Source organism: Crotalus tigris, unplaced genomic scaffold (genome assembly GCF_016545835.1).
Source record: "Crotalus tigris isolate CLP2741 ecotype Arizona unplaced genomic scaffold, ASM1654583v1 scf7180000023654.2194447, whole genome shotgun sequence".
Classification (NCBI taxonomy): domain Eukaryota; kingdom Metazoa; phylum Chordata; class Lepidosauria; order Squamata; family Viperidae; genus Crotalus; species Crotalus tigris.
This window is the reverse complement of record NW_024100101.1, coordinates 739,420-758,993: the sequence shown is the minus strand read 5'-3', so window position 1 is coordinate 758,993 and position 19,574 is coordinate 739,420. Positions and strand designations below refer to the sequence as shown.

Sequence of the window (19,574 nt, the reverse complement as noted above, 5' to 3'; positions counted from 1 at the left end):
AACCCTAATGAAAAGCTCCTAGCTCAGGGGTCTTCAAACTTGTCCCTTTTATGACTTTGAAATGACCATTATTCCTTGTGCTGCTCAATTTGGACAACTTGTAGCCTACAGCAGTAACTCAATACAGCGGTCTTGTTTCAAAGTATGTTTTCTATATAATATACTATATAGATCCTAATTGATGCTACCTCATTAATTTTTTAGTAAAAGTATATTTATTAAGAAATACTGTACATGACAATAAAAAACTTACTTCCCATCTGAACTACATCTTGAAGAGAGGGAATAAGGAAGTGGGAAGGGAGAAGCCAAGTGAAAAAGAAATATAAGAACAATATATGAAGAGCCTTTCTGTCTCTCACCGTTTGCCCTGATGTTTAAAAGAATAAATAGGCACAAATCAGTGTGTCGTGTTCCAGAAAAGACCACAACTGGTCTTGCTGGCTCCAGTTTCCCCCTGTGCTTCCAGGCAGGAGTTTTAAATTCAGAAGGAACCCCCAGTTGTGGGCCTTCTCACTCCACAGTCTATTGTTCAGGGGGAAATAGCTCTGTTCTCTCCCTGTTATTTTTGTCTTGGAAGCGATATTATCTTGTTTTGCTATTATAGCTATAACTCTTCTCCTCTGCCTTTTCTGTTGCTGCCAGCCCTTATCAAACATCTGCTGCTTTTCTGTTCATCTTGTTCCTCAAAGCTTCCTTGTATTGGGGATTCTCCCATCAGTACTGTCAACAAGGAAGTCTTGATACACTACAGGATTTATGAGTAGCTATAGCTATTATGTGCTCTGAAATGGTCTCAGTCATTATTAGACAGATTGGAAATAAACTTTTACTTCCTTCCATACTACTGTTATCTTAAATCCAAATTATGATAGAAGAAACTTTAGTGATAGAATTAAGCTATGAGTATTACTTGAAAAACATCGGAAAAGTGTACATTGGACAATATTGTAGTATTTCCTTTACAAAGGTAACTTGTACTTTGAATGCTTTCTTTTTTTTTATTGAAAATTTTTTAAAATTTTACAAAACAAATCCCCTCCCCAACCCCCCCCACCCTCCCATACCCTCCCCCCCTCCCCTCCCCCAACCTTCCCAGAGTTGAGTACAGGCTTAGTTAAAATTTTTCAAAAAAAAGAAAAAAAATAACTTAAAACACATATAAATCATAAACAAATCTAGATACCTTAAATTAAATAGGTTATCTTCTCTGAAAAAATAATAATTACAGTCCTTAAACACATTATAATATACTCTAAACATTTTCTAACATCATACTTATAATATTATTCATCATTCTGTATAAACTCCCTCCAAGACACAAATTTAAACATTACTTTCTTTGAACATCTATACATCTATATAAATCTGATCTCTCCCTCTTTCTTTATCATAAAACAAAAAAATAAACATATAAACCTTCATTATACCATTGAAACAAAACACTCTTTGAATACTTAAGCTAAATACTTAAACTTAAACTTTAAACAAATTATCTTCTCTTAAAAATAATAATAACAATAATAATTAAAAAAATACAATCATTAAACACGTTATAATATACTCTAAACCTTGTCATGTCATACTTATATTCCATCATTCTTTATAAACTCCCTCCAAGACACAAATTTGAACATTACTTAAAACTTAAAACTTAAAACATTAAGATCCCCTTATACGCATTTAAATCTTTACCAATAACAAATACTATCTTAAACACAATGTAATATACATCTTTACCAATAGCAAATTACATCTTAAAAATAATAATAATAATAATAATAATAATTAAAAAAAAACCCAAACATTGAAGACATTATAATATACTCCAAACCTATTACTTAAACTTCTTATCTAAAATTTTCATTCAGTCTCCATAATCTTCTGTCCAATAACCGGTTACGTCCACTATAAACACAATCCTTATCAGTCTCTCTTGCCCTTAAGCATCGAAAGAAATGTGTTAAAATCTGCCCTTGAAGATCGCTCCAAAAAATTTGTAAGTCCTGGTTCTCCCACAAACTCAGGAACCAATACCTGTGAAGCCTCCTCAACCTCCTTCTTCTGTTGGTCTTTCTCTTTACGTTTATATGTTACTTTTTCTTTACATTTATGCGTTACAGAAGTCTCAAGAACCAATACCTGTGAAGCTTCCTCAACCTCCTTTTCTTTACGTTTATATGTTGGACAAATTGTCTTCTGGTCTTTCATCTCTTGTGGAACTTCCTTGAGCTTCTTCTATTGATCCATTTCTGTACAGTTATATATTGCATAGGTTATCTTCTGCTCGTCCATCTCTACTTGTTGAGGCCTCCCATTTTTAATTAATATAGACTCTTCAAACTGCAATTCTGGCATTAAAGGTTGCTCCAAAGAATTCATAAATCCTACTTCTCCCTCAGATTCAGAAACCAATACTTGTGGAACTTCCTTAAACTTCTTCTGTTGATCCTTTTCTTTACAATTATATGTTTCACAGGTTGTCTTCTGCTTCTCCATTTCTACTTTTTGAGGCCCCTCAAACTGCAATTCTGCCTTTTTTTCTTCCAAAGCTTTAAGCGTAGTAGGTAACGATGAGCATACCCCCAGGACCAAAGTATAAAAATCTTTTGCTTTAGAAACAGTATTAAGACTATAACATATCCCCAGGTAGCTCACCACCATTCCTGTCGGAACATCCCATCTAAACAAAATTTGTCTCTTTTTAAGTTCGTCTGCTAAAAAAGCAAACTCCTTTCTTCTTCTTAAAATTTTTGGTGGGATCTCCTTTAAAATTATAACATCTTGTGAAGCAATTTGAAACCTCTTCTTATAAAAGGCTTGTATAATTTCATTGCGCAGGGATCTTTTCCCAAAGTAAATTACCACATCTCTTGGCAAATTCTTTTGCTCTGCCACCACAGAGTTAACTCTAAATGTCTGATCAATTCCACTAAGTATTTCCTCTTCTTCTCTATTCAGAATCACAGCAAAGTCCTTTGCCACCATCTCTCTCAAATCTCCTTGCACAGACTCATGTAAACCTCTGATTCTTAAGGCATATTCCATTTGTTTATATTGAAGCATAAGAATCTCATCTTGAAAGTTTTTCATCTCTTTTTCCATACTTTCAAATTTTTCCTCCATCAATTCCAATTTTTCTACTACCTCTTCTACGCGAGAATTCAACTTTTCAAGAACAGAGGCAACTCCTTTTAAAGTCAAAACTATCTCTTGCTTCAAAGTCTTATTATTTTCCTCTAAAATCTCTTTCATTTCTCCCCTAATTTGAAGTATAACATCTCCCATCATATCATGCAAGTCCTTCACCATTGTTGACTGTGGCAAGGAAGAAGGTGAAACTATTAATTTAGATTGTTGCCCTGATGATAACATCGAAGAAGAAGTCACCTTGGAAGCTATAGAAGTTACTGAACGCTTTGGAGCCATCTTAAAAAAAAAAACTTTACTCCTTCTTAAAAATTGCAAGAATTAAGCAAGAAAAATAAGAAATTAGCTCCATAAATTCAAAAAAAAAATCCTTCAAGAGGGGATCATTATGATAAAATAAAAATAAAAAAAGGAGTTCAAAAAAGAAAAAGAAAAAGGAGGAGAAGAAAAAATAATAATAATTAAATAGAAAAAATCCATTCCATTTTTTAAAAGTACCAAAAAGTACAAAATATAAAACACAAAAATTAAACAAAAATAATAATACTAACACTCCATTCCTATCATAAAAAAAACAAAAAAGAAAAAAGGAAAGGGAAAAAAAGAAACACCAAAAATGCTTAAAAAAATAAAAAAAACGCCGGAAAGTCTGCCGATCGCCATTTTACTTTCCCTTTCAGCAAAAAGTAAAAAATAAAAAGAGGGAAGATAAACGTAAAAATAAATCTTTAAACAAAATCCATATAAAGTCAAAAAAAAAAACAAAAGTTAAATCCTATAGTCAACTCTGTCCGCTTCTAAAAAAACCTCACCAGATCTCTTTAAACGCGGAGGTGGTTGCAACGGCTTGTTTTGTCCCTAGGGACAAAAGCAGCTGGGAAGCGGAGACAGTCTGAACTCCGTGGGATCACTCCTTTCACGCCCCCCCAAAAATATTGGGGGTGCGTAAGTGGCTCTACCACTATTCAGACAACCCTCTTCCCCCCCCCTTTGCCCGGGAGGGGGATTTTGAACCGCTGAACAGCTGATGTCTGCTGTTCATAGCGATTCATTACACTTACCCAGGGGACGGCTACAAAGTAGCCGCCATCGCCCGCGCAGATCCACCGGAAGTCTTTGAATGCTTTCTTTAAACAGTGTCAAAATTGTGTTTGAAAAAAACTCTGTTTTACTAATGCTAAAAAAGGTAGGGTGATAAACTAGATAAAGTCATATAGTTCTGTTGACATTCAACATTTCATTGCAAAATAGATGGAAAATCAAGTGATATTTTTCCCAAGATACAAAGCTAAACCAGATGTTTTTCAACCAGTGTTGAAATTAGTTGAATTTTTCATTGTCATTCATTGCAGTGAATGTCCATACTTTTTTTTATTGAGATCTCATGAGTTTTGTTCGCTCTATGTATAACAAGCATATTTACCTGACTTAATGATTTATGGTAAAGAGAAGCTGTTGATGTTTTCTGAATACAGTTGGTGTTGCATGAAAAGTGGGAACCAGAGTATAGATAATTTAATACTGGTGTTAATCAATCATTAATTCAGCTATTTGCTTCAAAATCAGCTCAATTTCCTGGCATTACCAAAACTCAATTCCTGTTATATTTAATGCACTGATGTGAGTTCTGCCACATTAAAAATACATTTTAAATCAAAGTTTAAAATTCTATAAAACAAAATCAGATTTTCCAGAATTAAATCCTACACTTGATGTTAAGATTTGGTGAACTTCAGTACTAAAAGCCTAAAAAAACCATATTAAACCATGCTTTATTGAAATGCAGAAAGCCTAAGGCCTATACACTTTTTCTCTAGATGCAGCTGCTGTTTTCTGAAATACTGTAATAACTTCTTTTATCAGAACTCTCTTTAATCTTTGTAATAGAACAGATTTTACTATACCACCTGTTATGTAACTGTCCTGTTGTGGAAAATTGCCTGAATATAATCCTTGAGACTTGCATACATGCAGAGTAAGAGGCGATCTCATACTTATTACAAACTTAAGCATATTTGCTCACGTATATCAATCTCTTAATCACTGCCTCAGGATCGATCACATTCTATCTTTCACCACTAAAAAATAAAATGCAAATAACATCAAAGCAACAAGTGATTAAGCTGATTAGCATTTTCCTTTTATTTTCTTTGTGTCTGTAATGATACTAAAGCAACAGTTTTTCACGGTATGGCATCCTTGTAAGAAGCAGATGTCCATTTTTTTTCATGTCTAGTTTGAACATCAGATTTTGACATGAGGTTTTTTTTTATTATTATAAATTTTTAAAATTTTACAATAAAAACCCCTTTCCCAATCCCTCCCAACCCACCCCAAAACCCTCCCCCATTCTTCCCAGAGCTGAATATAGGGTTAACTAGAACTTAAAAGAAAAAAAACTTTTAAACCCAAAAAAACCTTAAACAAATATAATTACATTCAGTAAACTAATTATTAAATACTTTAACTCCATTATGTATAAAAAACAGAAAGAGAAAAAAAAAGAAAATAAAAAGATTAAAAAATATTATTATTAATAATAATAATAATAACCCATAAAAATCTTAAACTTTAAATATAAATTATTCAAAAGCTAAATGATATTTTCTTATATCATACTTATATTGTATAAAATTTATCCATCTTTTCCACACCAAGAGATACTTCTCTTGCGATTGATCTTTCAAGAAAGCTGAAATTTTTGCCATTTCAGCTAAGTAAGAAACTTTAAAAAACCATTCTTGCAAAGTAGGCAAAGATTCCTTCTTCCAATATTGCCCTATTTTGACATGAGGTTTTGACATGAGTTTACTACTCATTGAGTAATATGAAGCATTTTGACTCTGTTGCCAATCTCTTTCATTTTGTACTTTGGTGCTCTGCATCAAGGAAAAAATGCTGTTATATCTCTTAAAAACAATAGTGCCATCTTCCTCAAGCAACAAGCTATTGTAGAATCACACTTCTTATTCAGGGAACATCTACTGACAGATGTAAACTTTGAAGAGCTGTATGATAGATTTTACAAAATGTCTTCATTTAGCTGGCCAGAGTTAGAAAGTGAATTGTATTGAAGGCAATCGTATTGTCAATAAGTTCATATTTAAATTTCTAATGTAAATTCCTCTTCTAAAATGGAATTTCATAGCCAAAGAAGAATCTTTGACTACAGGCTCAGAAGTATCATGATAAAATAAATGTTTTCCTTGCAACATTGCTGAATTCAGTGACAAATACGAAATTAATTTACATGAGAAAAGCAGAAAAGAACTTGAATTGAACCTAATATATGTGCATCCAAATGAAATGGTAGCTCTTTAGGCATTGATTTTAAATAAAAGGATCTATAAAGATATAATGAGAGCTAATCTCTGAAAATAAGTTGATATATTTATTGGAAAATATTGCTGCAATCTAACTTTGTAATTAAAATGTAATTTGAATCAAAAACTTAGAACAAGCTGGTGGAAATTAGTAGTCAGTAGTTATTCTTGGTTTCCAAAAAATATCTGAATAAGGTGCAGAATGATGTGTAGCCTTCTTAGGTTACTTTTAAGAATCTATGGATGGGCATAACATATGTTATAGATCAGGGGTCTTCAAACTTGACCCTTTTATGACTTGTGGACTTCAACTCCCAGAATTCCTCAGCCAGTGTGCCTAGCTGAGGAATTCTGGGAGTTGAAGTCCACAAGTCATAAAGAGCCAAGTTTGAAGACCCCCATTAGAGATCCTGTGGCAGAGGAGTGATTTTGCATACCAATGGACCTCTTTTTGTAAGAATTCTCTAAGAAAAAAAATGTTCTTAGATTGACATCATTTAAAAGATACAACCAAAAACCTAAAAAGGAAGAAAACAGCCTAGAATCCATCTGTCCCACAGTTAACAACCTATTAAATAGGAAACAGAACCAGATAAACAATAATGGAAAAAACAATACTATAAAGGACAAAGCCACATCCCACCAAGACTGTCACAGCAAGCTACTATAGATAAACAGCCAGCAAATCTTAATCTTCTTCTCACACTGATATTGCTACTTACCCTAGTAATGAAGGTTTTCAAGAAAACAACCAAACTCGGAGACCATCAAGAACCCAACATTTTAACCTTGAAGTACATATATTCTCTTCTATTGAATTTACTGTTAGTGGGTACCATTGGTTTGTTGTTAATTGCGAAGTCATGTCCGACCCATCGCGACCCCATGGACAACGTTCCTCCAGGTCTTCCTACCATTGGTTAGTTATGCTATTTCCTCTTTATGTAAGAGTTCTATTTTCCTCTAACTCAGAAGATTTAGAACAGGGGCCTTCAAACTTGGCCCTTTTATGACTTGTGGACTTCAACTCCCAGAATTCCTCAGCCAGCCTGGCTGAGGAATTCTGGGAGTTGAAGTCCACAAGTCATAAAAGGGCCAAGTTTGAAGACCCCTGATTTAGAACTTAACAAAATCTTGGACAATATGCAGTCATGGGAAAGATATCAGAGGGAAATTTTCTTTTGAAACATTGCAACCAATTATTTAATAAGAAACTTGGAGAGCAGAATAGGGAGAAATGGAAGAGATAGACTTGAAAGTATGTTTAATCAGATTTTCCTTAAGATTTGAAATGACAGTAAGAGATACTTTAGAAGAGCAATGTTGATGAATATAAGAATAAAGGATTTCATCCTTGAATATCTACAAGTGAATTGCAACATGTGTTTGTTTTAAAAGATAATGATTTACAGTAGTCAGTGAAGAATGTAATTCAGGCATCAAAGTACTTTCACTTTTGCTATTGTCGGATCAGTAATGTATGCATATTTTATCATCATGGCAAAGATCATGAATGTGTTTTCTGCTTAGTTTGGAAAATTTGTGCAGTGTGCATGAAAGTTAACTAAATATGGGAGCTAGCATGTGAATTTGATTAGGAATTAATTGCTGCATGTGATTTTTGCAGCTTCCCCCCCCTTTATTGCAGCTCAGTGAAATGTTCATAGGAAAATAAAAAGTTACTGATATCATTCAGTTAATGTATTTATTGTAAAAAATGAACTAGAAAATACTCCCTTTGGGGGGAATATAAATTTGTAAAGTTGCTTTTCAGAACAAACTGCAGAAACTGCTATATATCCAACTCATCTACAAATACAAGGTTTTTCTTGATGAAAGAACAATAAAACCGGAAGATGAAGCATAACCTTTTCAAGAAAAGACTAAGGTCAAGATGAAATGATTCAGTTACACAGATATCACCCAGGCGATCACATTTATTCTCCTTTCTTGGATTGATATGGCTGAAGGTTTCCTTTTCTACAAAAAAAAAAAAAAAAAAGATTTTTAGTGGGCCTGAAAGATAGAATGTCACTGAAATTTCATTTAAAGGGAAGTCAGTATGAATTGTAAGCCTCTTTCACAATTGTGATATCTAGGGGATTTACAGTGAAGTTTAAGAAGTTAAACCAATGAAATTTCGCAGCTGGTGTTCTGTGTTTTTCCATGATGTTATTAGGTTTTGCCTAATAATTGAAAATAATTCAGAATTTTAGGTTTCTCCCTGAATAATTTTAGTGCATTCCAAGGACTTTTCTCTTTGCATTGAGGAGAAATAGGTACATGGATTTAAAGTTGTTGGTTCTTTTTTTCAGTTTTTGTGTTTGATTCAGACCAAGAATTCTGTGTTCTATGGTTCTAACTTTAATCTGATTAACAATCTTAACCTGGATTTCTTTGCTTAAAGTAAATCAAAGGTAGCCTATGCCAAAACAATTCTCAACACACAAAGACTAAGACTGAAAATGAAAATACAGGTACTCCTCATTACCAACTACCAACTCCGGTCTTTGAAGTTGCAGCCATTGCAGCATCCCTGCAGTCATGTGATCACAATTGGGCTTCATGGCATTTATTGCTTGCATTTATGATGGTTTCAGCATCCCACAGTCATGTGACTGCCATTTATGACCATTCACAACCGGCTTTTGACAAGCAAAGTCATTGGGGAAGTTGGCAAGAAATCACAAGTCATGGTCATGTGACATTGCACTTAATGACCACAATGATTTGCTTAAAAACCACAGCTGGAACTGATGAACTGATGTCCTAAATAGGACATGGGCATATTACATTTCACTCTATGATTGTGTTGCTTAATGACAGCATTGCAAGTCCCGATACAAGTCAGTAAATGAGAAATACCCAGGGTGGATAATAATCGATGATTTTTTTTAAAAAATATATTTTTTAAAAATCAGATTTTTTAAAATTTAAATCAGATTTTTTTAATTTAAATTGGAGGGGTTTTTATTTTTATCAAATTTATTTTAATAAAATGCTTTTGGAGTAAAAATCTATTTAAATATAGTTTTATTTTTAAGATACATTAGTAATTTAGTTTATTCAGTATAAAATGGAGCTTAGTGATGTAGCATGCTGTATATTCTGCACTATTTACATTTTTGGTAAACTCATTCAATGAATCCAAGCTCTGCAAGCTGAGATAACATGCACTGCATTGATGCATTCACACAATTTCACAGTAACTATGACATAAATCATAAAACAAAGTTCAGGAATATCCTTTATCCCATTGTTTTGCAAATCTATGTACATTACAAACTGTATGATTGTTTGAAGAGAAATGCATCTGTACCAGGCTCTTAAGTGTTTTAGTTAAATAAAAGAATTTGAGTAGTTTTCCAACTATGTGTGATTAATCCATTAACCTAAAATCACTTCTGATATCGTTGTTTTACTAACCTGACAGCTTATTATTCTAAATAGGAAACCTTCATTTTGTTTGCAAATAATAATATTAAAGATTCTAACTACCAGCAAGAATCAGTCCTTACATTTAAAGAGCACCTGTCATTTCAGATCCATCATGGCAGTGCCTGTTAGCGGGCATCCACTCACCTGCTGCCCGCCACGTCCCTCACCTTGTGTTGTGTCACTGCCGCATCACCAGCCGTCCCATTAAAGTGAGTGGGACTGTCAGTGAGTCAACAGCTGGTCAGAGGAGGAGCCACTGCAGGACAGAGATGATTAAAAATTATGATTTAAATCAAGCCTTTTTACTAGTGATTTAAACCATGATTTAAATCGTGATTTAAATCAACTTGATTTAAATCAAACCCACCGTGGAAATACCTGTACATAAAACTTCATCAAAGATAAAAGAACTACCAAAAACCACTTAATAGGAAGCCATCCTGAATGTTGATAATTAGAAAATCAGTTAGTTTTGCTGAGTCTCTTCTAATAGACTGTAGGACAATCAACAGATGTCCTTCTCTTATATAGCTCTGTAGAAACAATTCCTTGTTTTGTGCTCATAAATGAGGTTAGAAAATTGTGATGTTCAGCCACTGAGGTCAGGGCTTTATTTGAAGGACAGGCAATTAATCTAGTAAAGTAATCCACAACTCCAATTCTGGCAGATTTATGGAGATAGTCTCTGTCCCCGGGATTCTACCTCATCATCTTTCATTTCCCAGGCAAAGCCGGTGAGTTGTTATATAACATGACCTGTTCTAGATAAGATTTTTCATTTAAGGAAGCTCTTCGGGCTAAGAGAGATTGATGTCTTGGCAGTTTCCAAGGTACAACATGTGATGGAAAGACATCAGAAGTAGGGCCAGACAGGGCATTATTAATTACCATGAAAAGAGGAGTTTAAATTTTGATAGCCATTGCCATGCCAGTGATGTGTAAAAATCATAAAACATGAGTTGTGTTTTACCCCTGTCTGTCTACTAACTTATATTAGAACTCACTGAGGGGGATTTTGCAGCAAAGGCAAAAGTAAGCATGAAGAGGCATATAGAAAAAGTATGGCAGCTTTGTGGGAGAAATTATAAGTTTGCAACAGAGTGAAGAGTTCTGTGTTGAATTTCCTCATCTGCATAGATCAAATGGATAGGGGCATATTTTTTAAAGCCAAAATACCCACTCAACCTTTTAACTTTCTACACTTCGAGGTTTATCCTAGCTTTGGCTATTGTCTGGAATATTAAGAATTCACCTCCCCTTACAATGGGTCGGCTTGCAAATAAATTTTGGCAACTATTCAGTTTTTGTTCAGGGAAAAATTTCAAAACTTGTTCTCCACAAGACAAGCTATATCTGAAAATATTGGGCCACGGGTAGTATACTCACCCATGAAAAGCTTACATTAGTCAATAATTACTATTTTAAAATAGCAAATAGATCTGTTGGATAGGGTAAATTGCATCTTTTCACAATTAACAAAGTTTTTGCAAGCCATTTTTATAACCTTTATTTAACTAAAAATGTGTAAGATTCAACATAAATGTAAGAATCACCAGGACAGGATATTTAAAGTTTTTATTCTGTACTAATATGGAAGTTTACAGTGGTTAGAAGACCCTCCAACCACTATATATTTCTATATTAGTACAGAATAAAAACTTTAAATATCCTGTCCTGGTGAAACCATGGGGGTTTTAATTTAAGTATGTAAAATTATTATTCTGATTTGAAAATAACAAATTTCTGATTTGAAAATAACAAATTAGCAAAAGTTGTTAAAACATTATTTCATGAAGTTAACTGCAAGAAAATTTAGAACAACAAAAAAAATACTTCTTCACATTGTGCATAATTGATTTGTGGAATCAATGTTTGTTTAGATAAATTCACTTTTGTCATAATTTATATTTATTTTTAGACAAAAGTATCATTCTCCAGGGTTTTTGAAAAGTTGTATCATTTATAACAGTAGCATACATCACTAGAATAGAATAGAATAGAATAGAATAGAATAGAATAGAATAGAATAGAATAGAATAGAATAGAGCTGGAAGGGACCTTGGAGGTTTTCTAGTCCAGCCCCCTGCTCAAGCAAGAGAACCTATACCATTTTAGACAAGTGACTGTCCAGTCTCTTCACTAAAGGTCTCTATCTGCCCTCACCTCTAAAGACCACAGGGGGACATATTTAGCCTGGCTAAATCTTCCAGTCCTCTTTTGTACTTTGGTATAATTTGAATGATGAAATGACTACATGCAGTCTTATGAATTCTTAATAGCAGCCAGTTTTGCACCTTGTTCTATCTCAGATAAAACTGATAATTCTGCTGCTGGATTTCAGTCCTGCGGTGTAAAGTTATTGATGGGACTATAAAAAAAGAGATCTGGAATCTCTTGCTGTCCACGGGCTATTAATTGCCTATCTCTGCTTCAATTCCAGAAATGCAAATAATTTAACACCTGAATAAATTTAGATTATCTGGTTCTTGACCCCTTATCAGTCTTTGAACTGTAATCCTGACACCTTACAAGTTTCAATCTATATGTAAGTATTTTCCTTCGAAAGAAGACAGGCACAAAATAAGAACTAAGGCACTCTGCTTTCTTTTTGTTGCACCCTAACTTTTCAAAGATTCTCCTCTTTGTTTTTTTGCTCATATTGTAGCATACTAACCTCAGTTCTAAGTTTTAACTTTCCTGAAACTCCTGACCTTGTCTCTAAAGAGTTGAGTATTCATAGAAGATCTGGGAGTGCTCTCATAAGATACTGACTGTAGCGTTTCTCTTCTATTGTTCTGTTGCTTTAAGCCATCTATGATAGTTTTTTTTTAAAAAAACAAAACACTTGGATGCCTAGTAATAGAGTTTGAAAATCACTGAGGCTTTCACCCTGCACATACATTTATTGTACGTAGTAGAACTTGATTATAAGGAAATGCACATAAGATTTTATTGTGGGGATAAAGAAATATGCCATAATAAGACTTGAATTCTGTTGTTATAGCTGGAGATTATTTTTGTTTTACATTATCTTCCTATTTTTTTGCTTTCCTATTTAATTTTATTATGAATTTTGTTCACATTCCCCACCCTCCCCAATAATTTATTCTCAGCTTTATGTAACTTGATATACACAAATATAGCTTGAAAAGAAAATGAAGCAGTGTTGGAGCTGGCTAATGGGTGGATGGGAAACCATTAAGAGGTCCTGGTCCATGGGAGGTTGAGGCACTGATAACTACTTTCATGTTGTAGTCATGAAGACTTTGAGAGACTTTGCTTGATATGTATGAGTTATAAAGACAGAGTGAAACAGAGAGAGAGAGAGACAGGAAAAAAATTAAAATGGTCATTTAAAATGAAAGCATCAAATTTTCTCCTTAGACTGCCCATTTTAACAGAGATAGCTCTTAATTGCTCAAATAGAGCTATAATAGTCTGAATGGTTAAAAGACAGTATTTAACCAGAAAATCTGAGGAAGATTTTATAGTTACATCCTTATTTAGTTCATCAGTGGAAACCTCATGAGGGGCATAAGAACAATTGCTGTCTTTATGGAGGGCAGCACATTTGAAGAGAGGGGAGACCAAAGTTTCATTAGATTTCTAGAAAAGCATCTTGAATTTGTTTGCTGAATTCACCGGATTCCAAAAGATTAGATTTTCAGAAGTCTTTGTAATGAAGAGCTCATTAATCTTAAATTGTTTTGCTGTTTTGGCTGCATTCAGGCTCCAAAGTGGATCAGCCTGCTCTTCTCCTACATCAGCTAACCCAATACACAATTCCCTCAATGTTCTGCTAGACCTAATAGAAAAAATGAAAATGTACTGATTCATAAATAGATACCAAAGAAATCTTCTTCATGAACCAAATGACACATCTGGAAAAGAAAGAGTTATATCTCTGTCTCTAGAGCACTGTGGTCTTGATTTGAATGAACCCCTTCTTGAGCATGTGCTTTGTTTATAGTTTAAAAATGCATAGAATCTGAGTTCCTTTTATTAACAGGTCTCAGCTTTTTGCCATGAGGTATCTGAATAATTCATAAAATTTGACCCCTGTGCCACAGTTACTTGTTCCACCCTGAGCCATATGGGATGCTCCCCAGAAGAGCAGCTCCCATTTTAAGACCCTCTATGATGCATAAAAACTTAAAGGGCTCAGCCATAACCATTACCCATCAAGCCATTAAAGCATGTGGAAATATTCATGCTGTGCCGATGCAATAGTACCAGCAGCGTACACATGCTAGTCTCTGAATGACTGACAAATTTCACACTTGTTGAGAGACAGAGCATGGTGAGACTCTGGGGAAGAGAGACAGAAAGAGAAAGAAATGGGGTGGAATGTCTTTACTAACATTTGCAGAGTCTTGATAGCAAGCATAAGACACAGAAACCTAGATTTCAAATGAAATTTCTATAATTTTTAAAGAAACAGTGAAAGAACAAAATTGATTATAAAGTCTGGAGGGGCACATAGTCCTTCCTTCTCATTCTTTCTTCTTTGCTTCCTTTTCTCCTCCCTCTGTTCTTCCTCTGTTCTTTCCTCCTTCCCTCTCCTTCCTTTCTCCCTCCCTCATTCATTGAATAGCAGAACAGGGTTCCTGCAGTATGCCCCCTTTAGGGTTCTAGCTCCTTTATTTAAAATGATGGAAGGAGTGTAATGTTATCATACTACAGGTTACACCTCTTTAGAGCATGCATGTGATATCACAACATATATTCAAAAGTGGCATAGCTTGTGGCATGATGATGGCACACATCATCAGATTGATCTGTGTGACCTCTCTGCAGACGCTGCTGTGTTGACTGAGCTCCAGCTGGTTATTATCCATTGAGTACTCAGCCTTGAAATAATTGGTTATTGCTAGTTGATACAATAGAGTGTTCGCTTTTCTGGTTCAATGGTCTTTATACAATGCATTAGTTAGGACAAACTTTATGAATGATTCTGAGATTATTTGCCACAGCAGCATGTTCTTGGAGAAAGAAGAAAAATATAAAAATCATTCACATGAATGATTTCTTCATATAAGATACTGAGTTTTGATCTATACAAACAGTTGAATAGGATAGCAAAGCCCGAGAAGGAAAAATATGGTCTAATGGTTTATAGGTAGTTTGGTTTAATGATTAGGGCAGCAGACTAGAAACTGATGACCATGAGTTCTAGTCCTGCCTTGGACATGAAACCATCTGAATGACCTTCTTCCAGCCATTCCCACTCGACCTCTGGTCCATGTGGACTTTGCTGTCTTCAAAATAGTGACCTTTAAATGCAGGTGGACTGCTGAATCTTGACTGATTCTTTTGAAGACAGCAAAGTCCACATTTTGGACAGAGAGGACTCCTGGCTTGAAAGAAGGGTCAAAGAAGCCTTCTATGTCAAAACTGAACAGCCCCCTCTCAATAGAGAGGGAGGGATACAGCATCATCTGTCTCCAGTCTACAACACAGTCCTTTCAACCATTCCCAGAAGGCTCCACACACATTTGCATTATTCAAGTGACACTGATGACACAGATAAACTTCAAGAAGCCCCAGTGACCCCCTAAAACAGGGGTGTCAAACTGCCAGCCCACGGGCTGGACATGTCATCCGTAAGCCGCACCCACCCCATTGCTGGCAATGGCAAAGCAGTCCTGATATGTCTCGCGACGTCACATGACATCGCGAGTTTATCATGTCTGCCCTAAAAGAATGCAAATGACCAGCTGTCTGCAAGGAGTATAAATCCTTCCATTCTGTACAATCCAGTCAGAGCTGAAGAAGCTTCTTGGATGAAAAATGAAACATCCTCAAAGGAAAACAAGAAAGTCCAGTTGCCTCATGAAAAAGCATTTTTGGGACAACTATGACCTGGATGACTGAGAATCTTCATACAATAGTGGCCAAAATTGTGGGAACCTTTTGGGAAAAGTGTATTTTTGAGGTTTGATGACTTATAACACTTTTTTTTGTAGTACCATAAAATTATATAGCAATGGAAAGATAATTTAATCAAAAATGTAATGCAACAAAGTTTGTTCAATTATCTGTACTACGTTCTATGAAAAGTTATAGCCAAATAACCAGAAAAAGGAAGCACAACTTGCTTAGGTTGATATCAGATAGCTTTCTTCATCTGATTGTAGCCAATGAGCATGGGTGTTGAGAGAGCCAATCAGGTGTCATCTTGTTTTGGCAATGAGCCAGTCAGATCACAGTAGGATTCAGTTATTGATGTCATGTATTGAAGCTGAGAGGAAGACATTTGTCAGTGTGTTATGTGATCGCTATCAAGTTGGTTGGGTTTTTTTTATGTTCTTTCATTTAGTGACCTTGTAAAACATAATAAAATTAAAGTAATGGTGCAAAGAGTTGGCTGGTTGCCCAGAAAGCGATGTAAAATAGTATTATTAAGTGAACAAGGCTACAGTTATAAAGAAATTAGAAGAAAAATTGATGGAAACTTAACCAAAGGTGGCATTTCTACTGTACACTTTTCCCAAAAGGTTTCCACAATTTTGGCCACTACTATAGATGTTCAATGATCCAGATAGTACTGTGGCATTTGGGGAGGAACAGAATTTATTGGAAGTTCCTCTCTTCCTCCTCCATCTGTTGTGAGTTAGTTATTGTGTTGTGGAAGCCATTTAGACAACACTGCAAGGACAGAATTCTCAAGATTTAAATGTCTCACAACCTTTCACAACTAGATGTGAGCTTATAGGGAATCAGAACAGGTTTCACAGTCCATTGATAAAGTAGGCATCACTGAAACAATCCACAAATAACTTTAATTGAAGAAATGCCACCTAAGTTTGTATAGTTTACTGGTACCCATGTTAGCATGTTTACTTGCCATAATCCCAAAATGACCAGCTTTACAGGTACTATGATGTCTTATGATAAAAATAAGCACAAACAAACCATTTTGGCAGAATTCTCACTTTAAGGTAAAATTATAGGTTAACATTCTTGAAGTATGAGTTGATCCACTGATTTATAATTTAGGTGTTGCTCCTTGACTGGAATATTCAGCCCTTTTTTATTTCTGACAAACTGACCAAAAGATGAAAATTTTACCATGAGGTCATATTAGCAAAACAAACAAACAAACAAAAAATATTATGAAGTCATATTAGCCAGGATTACAAGTTACAGTTTAACCATGTTCTAGAATTCCTGGCTTGCTTTGGAGTGAGAAATCAGGAATACTAATTCAGAAGATATATCATTTCTCATTCTAGGTAGTTTAACCACTAAACTACATCCAGGTGCAGTTTTCAAGTAGTTTACATCCGGGTGACTTCAGTAAATAGGAGGAAGTGTAAGTAATATAATTCATTAATGCAAGTAGAACAATCCAATCTTTACAGAAAAAACCAGCAGTTTTATTAGCTTGCTTTAGTAGGCGATGTCTGCAAAGTTTCATCCTGCAAGCAGCAGTCAAGTAGGAAATATGTAGAAATAGAGAGCAAATCCTCTCTTTGTGAAATATATATTTGCTTCCTGCTCACTATTCACATAGATACCCACCCCACTGTTAAGACAAAAATAAAACAAAAACAAAAGTATAAAGTACTGCTCCTGGACAAATATTCCTTCCAGTATTTGAGTGGTTGCCACAAAGAGAAGGGGGTCAACTTAGCAAAGCACCTGCAGACAGGACAAAAAACAATTGATGGAAACTAATCAAGGAGAGAAGCAACCTAGAATTAAGGAGAAACTTCCTAACAGTGAGGATAATCAACCAGTGGGACAGCTTGCCGTCAGAAGTTGTGAGAACTTCATCACTGAAGTTTTTTAAGAAGAGGCTGGACAGTCACTTATCTGAAATGATACAGAGCAGGGGTAGGCAACCTTGGTTCTTTTATGGCTGGCTCAGGAATTCTGGGAGTTGAAGGCCACGAGTCATAAAAGAGCCAAGGTTGCCTACCCCTGGTATAGAGTTTCCTGCTTGAGCAGGGGGTTGGACTAGAAGACCTCCAAGGTCCCTTCCAGCTCTGTTCTGATTGACTCCATATCATAAGTAAATACCCTGTTATGCCAGAGCCGATTGGGGATAATGTTGATCTGAATGAACTTTGTTGTTACTGGTCAATACTACCCTTGCCACCCATGCTGCATAAAGCTCCCTAGTGTCATTTATGTTTCTTTTGTGTTTTTAGTTGCATACTTGTGGATTTGTGAGCTTCCTTAGATCTTTTCTAACTTGAAAGTCATTAAAGAAAATCATTTTCTTTGCCCAAATACCTGAAATTATGCAGAGTCACTCTGGAGTCACACTGGTCTTGTCACTTTATCTCTATAGAAGAAATGCTGCATGTTTAGCAATTTCAGACACTCTCTTTCTTAAGACTGAGACTACAGTAATTCCCTTCACTGCTTGTAATCCATTCTGTGTGTGCCATATTTAAAATCTTACACCTGGCTTTGTTATCATACTGAAGTGAGGTTTCTGGCTGCCTCATGTTGCCACGATTACTGTCCTTTTTTGGCATAAGGGCTTCTCTGCTGCTTTCTTTGACCACGCTTTGTTGCTTTGGATCTGATATTGATGGATGACATCACCAGCGTACCTCCCAAAGCTTCACAGGTTTGGTGGTATTCAATGCATAAAAGGAGGAAGGAAGAAGTTATAGGGGAGTGATCCTGAACACCTGTCTGTGTGGTGTGTGTGGCAGAATTCAAGGTGAAATTCAGTCAGGTAGTCAAAACTGCTGATAGACTATATACGTAATGATGACTGTGTCTGTTGCCGATTCTGTGAACCACATCCAACAGCATCTATTTCAGCAAGAGGAATCCTGACAGAGCATATTTTGATTAATAACTTATCTACTTCATATAGTATAGGCTTAGTTCTCCTTTCACGTCCCATGAAAGTCATTCACTTGATGTTTAGAGAGTCCCAGGCAGTGGATGTCTCGACAGCAAATGTCCCTTCATTTAGAACAGACATGTCAAACACAAGGCCCGGGGTCTGGATGCGGCCAGCGAAGTGGTTTCATGTGGCCCACGAAGCCATCCTGGAAACAATGAGGGAATGGCCCTCACTGCCTTCATGTGGCCCACGAAGCCATCCTGGAAACAATGAGGGAATGGCACTCACAGGCCAGCCGGGAGTAAATGTACAATTTTGTGGTGGCCATCTATGCTGAAATGCATTCAGTCCTAGCTCCACAAGGCCGTCTGGAAACAGTGAGGAACCAGCCCCTGCCGCGTCAACCCCACCCCCTGGGTGCATGCTGGGGAGGTGTCACCCTTTATGAGGAATGAAGAAATGCACCATCGCCTGGAAGTGGCCAGCAAGTGGCCCTCACCTACTTCACATATCTGGCTTGATAGGCTCTGCCCTGGTCCCACCCCTTTCTGCCAGAGACCCTCAGATCTGTCCCACTCCTGCCCAAGCCCCCACAGGCACCCTTGACGTGAATGATGTAGAGCTGGCCATGCCCACCCAGTAGGCCACACCCACTCCATCCATGCCCACCCAGTAGGCCGCACCCACCCAGCCCCCCAAGGGCAACCGCAATGCTGATGTGACCCTCAATGACATTGAGTTTGACACCCCTGATTTAAAAGATATTTGCCTAAAAACACTTTCATGAGAGTTATTAAAGGTCAACCAGAATTGAAATATGACATATATGACATAATCTTATCTTTTGGGTC

The 19,574-nt window shown here is 35.9% G+C and overlaps 1 protein-coding gene across 12 annotated transcripts in view; it reads left to right on the top strand.

The window, feature by feature from the left end:
- CDH23 (cadherin related 23) overlaps positions 1-19,574 on the top strand; it is a 641,486-nt gene that overhangs the window by 281,145 nt on the left and 340,767 nt on the right. The window lies entirely within an intron of this gene.